We start from the raw sequence: 11,020 nt of genomic DNA, 5'->3' as shown, positions 1-11,020 counted from the left end.
GGAACATCCTTAAGAAAGATGGTGTTTACCAGGCCGCCTGGGTGGTTCAGCCGGTTAAGCGTCTGACTTCGGCTCGGGTCACAATCCAGTTAGTGGTCCGTAAGTTCGAGCCCTGCTTTGGGCTCACTGCTGTCAGTGCAGAGCCTGGAGCCTGCTTTAGATTTTGTGTCTCCCTTTCTCTCTGCCCCTCCCCTGCTTGTGCTCTGTCTGTCTGTCTCTCTCTCTCTCTCTCTCTCTCTCTGTCTCTCTCTCTCTGTCTCAAAAATAAATTTTAAAACATTTTTTTAAGTCAAAAAAAAAAAAGAAAGAAAGATGGTGCTTTCCATTCGCTGACTTGGGACTTGTCAATGTTTTTGACAGCATTCTGATTATTGGCAGCAAACAGCAGGAGCCATAGAAAGATTGTTTACACAAACGGCATTCATTTTAATTTATTTCTTTTTCTTAAGTCTATGACACCATGTGGTTAAGATTTACATGACACAGCAAAGAGTTTTCCATAATTTTTGTATTCTGATTCTTAAAGAAAGATGCCACGTGAGGAACAACACTAGTGGGGAGAAAAGGTTTTAGAAATTATGTATTGTTGGGTAGTCCTTGCAAAGGCATTTAAAAAAATTTTTTTAATGTTTGTTTATTTTTGAGAGAGAGAGACAGAGACAGAGCATGAGTGGGGGAAGGGCAGAGAGAGAGGGAGACACAGAATCTGAAGCAGGCTTCAGTACCTGAGCTGTCAGCACAGAGCCCGACGTGGGGCTCGAACTCACAGACCACGAGATCATGACCTGAGCCGAGGTTGAACGCTCAACCTACTGAGCCACCCAGGCGCCCCTGCAAAGGCAGTTTTTTCTTAATTTTTTTTTTTAACGTTTATTTATTTTTGAGACAGAGAGAGACAGAGCATGAACGGGGGAGGGGCAGAGAGAGAAGGAGACACAGAATTGGAAGCAGGCTCCAGGCTCTGAGCCATCAGCCCAGAGCCCGACTCGGGGCTTGAACTCATGGACCGCGAGATCGTGACCTGAGCTGAAGTTGGACCCTTAACCGACTGAACCACCCAGGAGCCCCAAGGCAGTTTTAAATTTACCAACCCAAATAGACTAGACACGCTCCTCCTCTACAGACCCTTTCTGTATACACGTAGTATGGAGATCTGAAGGGTGGGTCTAATGCTTATCAGCCCACAAAAATTACTTCTAAACTTATACGCACTCTATCTCTGGATATTAAAATGTCATACTTGAAAATTTTATCTTCTTTAAATGATGTAAATCGGTCATAGTACGGGGAACATTTGAAAATTATTTTGTGATAAGGTGGGAAATAAAATTGGGAAAAATTCTAGCATGGAACTATGGATTGGCATTTATTGGTGGTTTGCCAACAATCAGGTACTGACTTCCATCTTATTATCAACCCACCACCAAATAATTCCCATGTAAATGCTTGATTAGTACTCTTGGACCTACACTTTCAGGTGTATAACTTGTTACCATAAATATTTGCTCACTGGGATAATGGTTTAGGTGAAGAGTACCTTAAATAGAGTCGTTCTGTGGTTTTTGATATTCAAATGTAGCTTACTTATTTTTGTTGTCATTTCTTCTTACTTTGCTTTGGCAAAAATTGAGGAAATAGGTTTATTGAAAGGACTTTAACATTTATTTTTATTCATATGAGACTGGATGACATCACAATTTAACGGCAGCATTTGTAACGAAAAGGACAAAGGTGTCATAGTTTTGTGAAGGTAGAAATCACATACACTTGATCTCTCTCCTCTCTTATAACTTTATAACAGCCTTTATCATTACCCCTGCTTCCTCCCATTCCTCACCTCTACATCTATTCCATTCCCAATCTTTTTCTTAATCCCAAACCATCCTTGACCTGCTTGGCTTCTAGCTTTACTAGACCTAGTTTTATGTTCAGACATAAAATATTCACCATATGTAGTTTTCACAGATTAACCATGTCAATGGAACAGAAAATGGAGGTTTTCTTCTAACCATCAAGAACTTTCAAAATTGACCTCCCCTCAACGCTCAAATATATCTCAGTACAAGGATTCAAAATGTTCTATTTTTAAAATCATGTCATACAAACTTGAAATAATCCTAATCTTAACATATACTATCGGCAGTGAAATAAGCATGTTTTTGTATGTATATGCATGTATTGTATGTATCGTATATTATGTATGACATACGATACACATATATAAGTCATTTAATAAATTAACTGCTATCCTTCAGTCAGCGCAATTTTTAACATGACTGCAGCCAACAGATAAATAAGACATCTCTAATTCTGATTAAATGATTCATTACTCTAACTTCAAGCTATTTTCATATAATTTAAGGATCAATGAAACAACAGAAAATCAATGATAATGAGAGGGCTCTCTGGCTCCGCGACTGCCTTTGATCTTATTTTTTGCTGCAAACAAAAGGAACCAGCTTCTGCTTTTAGCACTTTTCTGCAGTCAGTAAAAATAATAAAATCAGTATTACAGTGTCTGTCACACTACAGTCAAGTTTTTTTTCTCAAATGATTTGTCTTTCCTGTTAGCTCCCGAGTTTCTTCTTTTGTCAGAATTGAAATGGTTCATGCACCTTTTTGGCCACTCCAATTCACACTTACCAACAGTGTGAACGTGCCTGTCCCAACAGTAGGAAACAGTAGGGAATATTCCTAAGGGTAGCAGGAATCATAAAGAAAAGAGCCTGGAATTAGAAGCCAGAGGTCAGAGTGCTTCCCTTTGGGAGGTGGATGGATGTCCCAGCCCTTGGACCTGCTCCTTCAGGCAGGTCACAAACTCTGTGCTTTTGTCTCAGTGGAATTTTCCTGCAGCGGGTGAAAAAGAGACATCAGTAATATTATTTCCTTTTTTTTTTTTTTTTTTTTGATGTGTAAGCAATGAAAACGTAGTGGCCTAACACTACAATGATTATTTCTCATGACTGATTGGCTGGGTGGTTCTTCCTCCGTGTGGTGCTGGCTGGAGTCATCAGTAAGACAGCACTTGATAAGTATATTGAGTGGGGAAGACCAAGATGGTTCCCCTTACATGTCTGGGGCTTTGGTGCTGGTCATAGGCTGAGACACCTCATTCTCTCTCTCTGCGTGGTTGAATTCCACATGGTCCCTCTCTCTATCAGGGCATCCTGGACTTTTAACCTGGAGGTTCAAAGATCCAAGAGAGCAAATGTCCGAGTTTCCAGGCCTATAAAGTCCCTGAAATGGCAGAGTGCTACCTCTGTTGCATTTACTAGGCAAGACAAGTCGCATTCTACTGGGCAAGGCCAGCCTGACTCAAGATGAGCGTGTGTGCGTGTGTGTGTGTGTGTGTGTGTGTGTGTGTGTGCGCGTGCATGCGAGAACAGATTCCACTTCCTCATAATGAATGCCATGGACACACAGGGAGGGGAGAAATTGTTGGCTCCTAAGTTCTGAAACTATCTGTAAGAAAGGTACATTTTTTTGTATGCTTCCCAGATTAATTTCCCGCATTTTTCCGTAATCATGGACTTATACCCTCAGGAAATTGTTCTTCCTACCCTCAGTCCATATACTTTCAGGGAAGGCCCATCCCTAGCTCAGTATAAAGTATGGGACCTTGGTTTGAGTTGTTCAGAGCATCATATTGCTTTTACTGTTGAGTTCAGGAGAGAAAAATATCATCTAATCAAAGTCAGGTGGGTGCAGCAATGTATTTTTCTGGTCCTTCTGGGAAAGAGATCTTCATTCTCTTCCTTAGTGGGCTTGAAGCTAAAACGGTAGGGTTAACCAGAGACGCTGAATAGAAAATCAGCCAGACAAGAGATCAAGCAGAAGACAGTAGAGCCAAAACCCGGAGAGAGGAAAACCAGACCCCGGCAGCATAATTCGAATCTGCTGGAAGCCAGCACCCACCTTGGTTTTCTCCGGGTTGTAATACAATTTAATTCTCTTTGTGCATAAGGCAGGATGAGTCAGATATCTGTTCACTTGACCAGAAGTGTTCCAACCAATCACAGTAGAAAGCTAAAATTGTCTATAATTCCATTCCCTTCTTGGCTTTTGTGGCTCAACGTTTTAAATGCCTTGAAAGAAGACAGTGAGGAGACATAATTCCTCTGTGAGCCATATGAAAAGAGAATGAAGGATTTTCCCGATATTAAAAAAGAGATTTTTGTCGGGTCGATATTGCAAGCGGATGGAGGAGAGATCAGTTGTTATCTGATGCTGTGCGCCAGTACTCCAAGGAGGTGGCCAAGCCTCGGAAGGGAAAGAAACCATAGCCAAGGATAGCATGGAATCTACAAAGCTGGCTGGCTTGAAGGACCCGTGGAGAACGGGATAATGAGAAACCTGAACGCGCCATTTGAAAATAACACATTAAGACTCCAAGGACGTTGCAACATCCTTATGGGGAGAGCCCATGGGACCCCTGACTCCAAGTGCCCTGCCATCGCAGGGGAATTGAGACCAAAGGTGATAATAAATTAACTTTTACAAAATAAAACAACGATTTTTTTTGTATCTCCATATCTGTAGACTGAAACTTACACTTCTTAAGCACTAATAAATTACATGAACTAAGGCAAATTATTTAAGATATCTGGATCACAGCGTTCTCCTATACAAAAGCTGAAGGATGAGGGATCATGACGTTGAAAATATCTTGTATGTCGTGTCTCCCTCTCTCTCTGCCCCTCCCCCACGCATGCTCTGTCTCTCTCTGTCTCTCAAAAATAATGAATAAACATTAAAAAAATTAAAAGAAAGGAAATATCTTGTATGTCTATGATAAGTGGAGAGAGAGAGAGAGAGAGAGAGAATGTGTGTGTGTGTGCAGGTGTAAAATTTCAGGCCCTGTGGAGCACCTACTATGCGTCAAGCTCTGTGCCAGACGTTGGGAGCACAGTGATGAGAAGAATAAGCCTGGGTCCTGCATGGCCAGAGCCTGGAGTTCATGGGCACACAGAGTCACAAATGAAAGATGAGCTCTCTGCTGGGAGGGGTACTGAGCCTGTGGGGAGCATCTAGGAGGTGTGCCTCCCCAAGTCTTGAGGTCACACAGAGCCACCAAGCCAAGCCAGTAGCTGCTTACCGAGCAGAGTGGGGGAGGAGGTTTGGCGGGGGCAAGAACTGTGCTAGGCCGGGAGGAACAGCACATTCAAGGCCTGTGTGGAGAGAAAGCGTGGTAAATTACAGGAACCAACGCGTTCACGAGCAGGTCGAGCTTAATCTCTGATGTGGAGCCTGGCATCCGTACAAGGTGATGCTGGAGAGCTAAGCAGAGGGCGACCATAGCTTGAAGTCGCTTGTAAGCAATTTAAAAGTCTCGAGTCCCATTTTAATGTTTAGGTAGAGGATTTTAAGCCAGGAAATTATGTAACCGGATTTGCATTTTTAGGATGACAAATTTGGCTGCAGATTAGAGGATAAAATGGCGGGGGCAGGGACCCCATGAAGGAATCGGACGTTGTGAATGGGAGTGTTTTTCCAACAGCCCACTCCTGGTCTGAAACGCGGCTGTCACCCCTGGGCTGTGATTGCCACTCTGGTGTAGACGTTTCTCTTTACAGAATCAAAAACTGCTAGAGCTCCTTGGTGGTCTCAGAGCATCTTGTCGCTTTCACCATTATACTTGGATCCTCGGAGATCTGCTAAGAATGCCACTAATTGTTCTCACATAGACCTACGAGGATGAGCCTCACTCCGCTATTTGATGACCCCCCTGAATCGGCCTCCACCTACAGAAAGTAATAGTATAATTATGTTAATTGTGATCATATACTGAATTCAGGGTTTGGGGAAGGACCGCATATGTTATATTTATGCAGAAGACCTGGCACATAGTAGGCGTTAAAATAAAACCCATGATCATTATTTATAGCTGATTTGAACCTCCATGCAGTTCCTTCGCACAAGACTCGAGCGTTCTCTTGTAAATGTAACTCCTTCCCCTGAGAGCCGGGAGTAAATGCATGAACGGGATCAAAATAACTGTAAGCCATAGTTAGGTCTATTAGCACAAAAGACAGCATCGTAACTCAAATGTTGCGGGAAAAACAATACCAGGCATCTCCAAAGAAGCAAAGGAATAAAGAAACTTGAAAGTGCTTATCTTCATTAAAGAAATACATGAGGTGTGACTGAAGTCATGTGGCTTCAATGGGGCTTTGAAGGCTGGCTCTACAGACACACAATGAGCCTCCTTATTGCATATTTCACAACAGGGATATTAGAGGCAGGAGAGATAAGGGAGGTCTGGTTCTTCCACATTAAATGTAGATCTCATTTGAATTGCATTTTAACTACTGTGCTTCTGATGTCCCGAAATAGTTTATCATCCTACAAACATGGTGAATTCATGACAGTCTTCAAGGTTTTTTGGAGGGGGGATTACCAAATGATTTTTATCTTTATAATATCTAAAGTAAAATGAACAACGTTTAAAATTGCTTTATTGGTGGGGAAAAAATTACATCTCATTTGCTCCTGGCAAGTGGACTACTGTTCCCAATAGATTAAGAGCAAAGTTAACTTTTCCCCATATCCTTTGGGGCGTACAGAATACCACCGTGTTAGCTGAACTTATTTCATATGCAGAATCTACAGTTCTTCTCACATGAAACATTCCAACGTTTATCCTCTTACACTTCTACTTCTATTATCTAAAGGTCCTCTGTGATTTCATAAACATTTTTATGGGACATGGAAAAATAATGGTGGTTGTGGTTGTTTATAGTAGGCATACGTGTGATAACTTACAAAGTGCTGGGTAACTTAACACTTTTGGATAAAATTATAGATCATGGTCATGTTATCACAATTTTTTTAGGTCAATTCCCAACACTTAAAAAATATCTTTTGGGGGGCTGAAATTCTCCCACAAGTCTGCAAAGAAAGACACTAAATTTGAAAAATTTTTAAGGACAATCAAAATGTACTAATAATATCCATAAACATTCATTGGCCTTTGCTAGCTTTTACTAAATAATCATCAATGAGCCATATTGAACATCTTTCCAACATCGCTATTTTTTTTTTTTTTAGGAGAGTTGTCTCATATAGTCCATTTTGTCCTGATAGTGTATCAAATTTAAAACTTGATATACTATCATTCTCTCTGTCCTACAAGTGGTAGCTCTGGGCGAGTATGTGAGCCACGCAGACCCATGGTAGCATGTTGTGCTTTTGACAAAAGCCAGCAGCCCTGGAGGTGGTCACATGACCTCTAGCAGGGCCAATCGAATTCCTCCATAAAGCAGACCAGGGACAGGTGGAGTGAGAGGTGCCTTCTCTGTAGGGTTTCTCCACTAGAAGTTCTCGGGGATAATAATGCCATCTTCCCTGTCACATGTGGAAAACAGAGACTCTTTTTTGAGGGTTTTACTTGTAAGAGGCACAGAGTGAGTACCTAGGGAGGAGGAGAAGCGTACTTGGTATGTGAAATGTGAAAAGACAACATTCCAAGAGTGAATTGTTCTGTAGAGAGAAAGGGTGGGGCTACTCTGAAGGCCATACCCTCGTGGAACCACTGCTAAGCTCATGGGCACCCATCACACAAGATGTCCCATATTCTGTCTTCCATAGAAGAAGGGCACCCTACCTTTTGGTCCTCTTAGCTCAGGAAACTGGTTTGTGGAAACCTAAGGGACTTTGACCAAAGTTAGCTTTCTTCCTCTTTACCATTTTGTCTATTTTCCTTCTTATTTTTCCTTCTTCTTCCTGCTCTTTTATTTTCTTTCATTTTCTTATGTTTTCATTTTTCTTTATTTTTCATTTTTCTCATTTTGTATTTTCTGATTTTTCTATTAGCCCTTTTCTCACCTTTTCTTTTTTCATTTTCTTCTTACTTCCTTTTATTTTTTATTTTTTTTTTAAATCTTTTTTTCTTTCTCCTTTTCTCATTTTTCTTTGTTGTTTTCATTTTTCTTTCTTTTCTTTTTTATTTACCTTTTTTCTTTCTTCCTGATTCATATTTTTTCTCATCTTTAAAAAATTTAGTTTGTTAGTGTCTATTTATTTATTTACTTTTGTTTTTTTTTTTTTTAATTTTTTTTAACGTTTATTTATTTTTGAGACAGAGAGAGACAGAGCACAAACGGGGGAGGGGCAGAGAGAGAGGGAGACACAGAGTCGGAAGCAGGCTCCAGGCTCCGAGCCATCAGCCCAGAGCCCGACGCGGGGCTCGAACTCACGGACCGCGAGATCGTGACCTGAGCTGAAGTCGGACGCTTAACCGACTGAGCCACCCAGGCGCCCCTATTTATTTACTTTTGGACTGTTATCATGTTCTGATTGTTTTAGAATAAATTCATTAGATGACCTGTACTAGTCAGGGTTCTCCAGGGAACTACATTAATAAAATAAGGATTTGGCTCAAGTGATTAGGGAAGCTGAGAAGTTCTACGATCTGCCATCTGCAAGCTGGAGACCCCGGGAGAGCGAGGGGTGTAATTCAGTCCAGTCTGAGTCCAAAGTCCCGAGAACCAGGAAGACTGATTCCAGCCTGAGGTCAGGGCGATGAGATGAGACATCTTGGCTCATGTGAGGCATAGATTTAACATTCACATGGACTTTAGGCCTGGTTTTCTTTGAGGTTATTTGGATCAAACCTCCCTCCAAATTTTCCCAAACTCAAACTGACCTCATGGGGTACCTGGGTGGCTCATTGGGTTAAGCTTCTGACTTTTGGTTTTGGCTTGGGTCATGATCTCATGATTCCTGGAACCAAGCCCTGCATTGGGCCCTGTGCGGACAGCATGGAACCTGCTTGGGATTCTCTCCCTCTCTCTCTCTGCTCCTCCCTCGCTTACATACGTGCAATCTCTCTCTCAAAATAAATAACCAGGCATTAAAAAATTAAAAACAAAAAAGACTCACCTTTGAGGACACCTGGAGGACACTTTGCCTCCAACCCCACAGGAAACCCCACGCGCTATGGGCCCTCTCTGCCCGTCTCTGCTTGGGAGACCCACATCGCCAGCTACCGTCTCCTCAAGAGCATCGACAAGGGTACTTGGCCCTGCACGTCCTGACCCAGAAAGATGTGGCTGTGAGGATTATCGACGATATTCGGTAGAACTCTCTCAGCCTCCAGAGACTGTACCACAAAATCCCAGCCACAAAGGCCTTCGGTCACCTCCACTTAGGGAGACTTTTTTTTCAGAGATTGACACTGAGGAAACACTTTACCTCATCTTGAGTAAACTGGTGGAGGAGAGCTGTTCCATTACTCCGTGGCCCACGGCAGCAGGAAGAGGAAGAGGCTTCAAGTAAATTCCACCAGAGACTGTCTGCTGTGCTGTCCTGTCACACGGAGGTTGCGACGGACCGATTATTTATGTCCTCGCAAAATTCATATGTTGGTGCTCTAACCCCCAATGTGGTGGTCCTTGGAGATGATTAGGATTTGGAGGTACCTTTGGGAGGTAATTAGGTGTAGACGAGGTCGTGAGAGTGGGGCTCCCAGGACTGTAAGAAGAGGGAGACACTGGAGCTTGCTCTCTCCCTGCCATGTGTGGACCCAGAGAGAAGGCAGCCACTTCCATGAGGGGCGCCTTCTCCAGGAATCAACTCTTGTTGGCACCTTGACTTTGGACCTCCCGGCCTCCAGAACCCTGAGAAATAATGTCTGTTGTTTAAGCCACCCAGTGCATGACGTCATGTCATAGTAACCCAAACCTGCTGAGAGAGGGACCCGAGGCAGAAAACCTGCTTTTGGATGCCGACACCGCACATCCTGGCACAAGCAGTGATCTCACCTCTGGCAACAAGCTGGGTACCTCGTGTGGCAGTGCCCCTTAAGCTGCCCCAGGTTGTCCCAGGGTGACAGGTACAACAGCACCGTGGTGAATGTGTGCGGCCTGGGAGATACCCTCTTACCGTCAGTGATGCCCGCCTTTAGACAGAGAGAACTTCCCTTCTGCGTGTTCATGGAGTATGAAACTTTCTTGAGAAATTCTTATCCTCAGGCCCAGCAAGAGATACACTGGAAGAATCAGGAAAGATCCGTGGATGAACGTGGGCCACGAAGACAATCGAGAGCCTTGCACTGAGCCACTCCCTGACCGCAAGGATCGCCGACAGACTGAGCGATGGTATACACGAGAGAAGACCCGAGAGTTGCTAACGGGCCAGGACTATGGCGGAATGATGGCCACCTGTTTGCTCCCGGGCGACAGGCGACAGGAGCTGGGGGGCCACCCTATGACTCTGAGGCCCCCATCTTCAGCTGATCCCACCAACAGCTGCTCTCCTTCCCCAACCCGCAAGGGGCACGGCACAGGATCTCTGCCAACCCAAAGCGGTGGAGTTTCAGCAAACCTGTCATTCTCACCTCTAATTCTTAATGAGGATAGTCAGCGTAGCAACGCAGAAACTCCAGGGCGGGAAGGACCGGTCGTCAGGGGGAGACCAGGAGCCCATCCAGAATGCCTACCAGGTGCTCTGCACTGCCTGGAGAGGAAGACCGTCCCCAGCACAGCCCCCAGTGTGGCTCCACCCACAGCCCCCCTCCACCCACAACACCCGAGGCTGTGTGGGGGGGGGGGCCCAGACGGAACTACCTGCCCCCCAGGGCATATCCTCCAACACTCCCTCCAACCTGGGCAGCTGGGACCGGGGTAGAACCGGTAGAACTTGCCTGGTGCTGTGACCCCAGGCTCTTCTCCAGGCGACGGCCAGGGCTGGCAGGGGGCCACCGGGACGGTCTTCACCTTCATCCCCAGACACCTGCGTTCCAGGTTGCCCAGAAGAAAGCGTCTGGCAGTTGAAAACGCGCTGAAGTCAACCAAACATCACAGGGCCGGCAGCGCGGGCGGGGGCGGCAGTAATGAAACTGAGAAAGAAAGTCAGGAAGTGATGCTGACGCTCCAGGTGCTTTCCGTGGAGCTTGAAGACCGCGCGCTCCGTGGAGCCCAGCACGGGGTGTTGGAGGGAAGCCGGCGGCGCACGCAACAGCAGTGGGTGGGGCCCCAGCCAGCAGGAGCAACTGCGGCCCGGCCCGTGCACGGCACACCCG

General features: G+C 44.7%; 1 long non-coding RNA gene across 4 annotated transcripts; it reads right to left on the bottom strand.

Annotated features, from left to right (window-relative positions):
- Nucleotides 1-1,062: 1,062 nt before the first annotated feature.
- Nucleotides 1,063-10,459, bottom strand: LOC123384744. 4 transcript variants are annotated; one of them, XR_006596240.1, is made up of 5 exons: nucleotides 10,337-10,459; nucleotides 9,883-9,988; nucleotides 9,193-9,419; nucleotides 5,096-5,741; nucleotides 1,063-2,847 (listed from the first exon to the last, which is right to left on the bottom strand). It is a non-coding gene; the product is annotated as an uncharacterized LOC123384744 (long non-coding RNA). The 4 variants fall into 4 exon arrangements; XR_006596239.1 differs by lacking the exon at nucleotides 5,096-5,741 and having other exon boundaries at nucleotides 9,193-9,617; XR_006596237.1 differs by lacking the exon at nucleotides 5,096-5,741.
- Nucleotides 10,460-11,020: the final 561 nt, after the last annotated feature.

Source organism: Felis catus, chromosome B1, assembly GCF_018350175.1.
Source record: "Felis catus isolate Fca126 chromosome B1, F.catus_Fca126_mat1.0, whole genome shotgun sequence".
Lineage (NCBI taxonomy): Eukaryota > Metazoa > Chordata > Mammalia > Carnivora > Felidae > Felis > Felis catus.
This window is presented reverse-complemented; position numbering and strand designations above follow the sequence as displayed.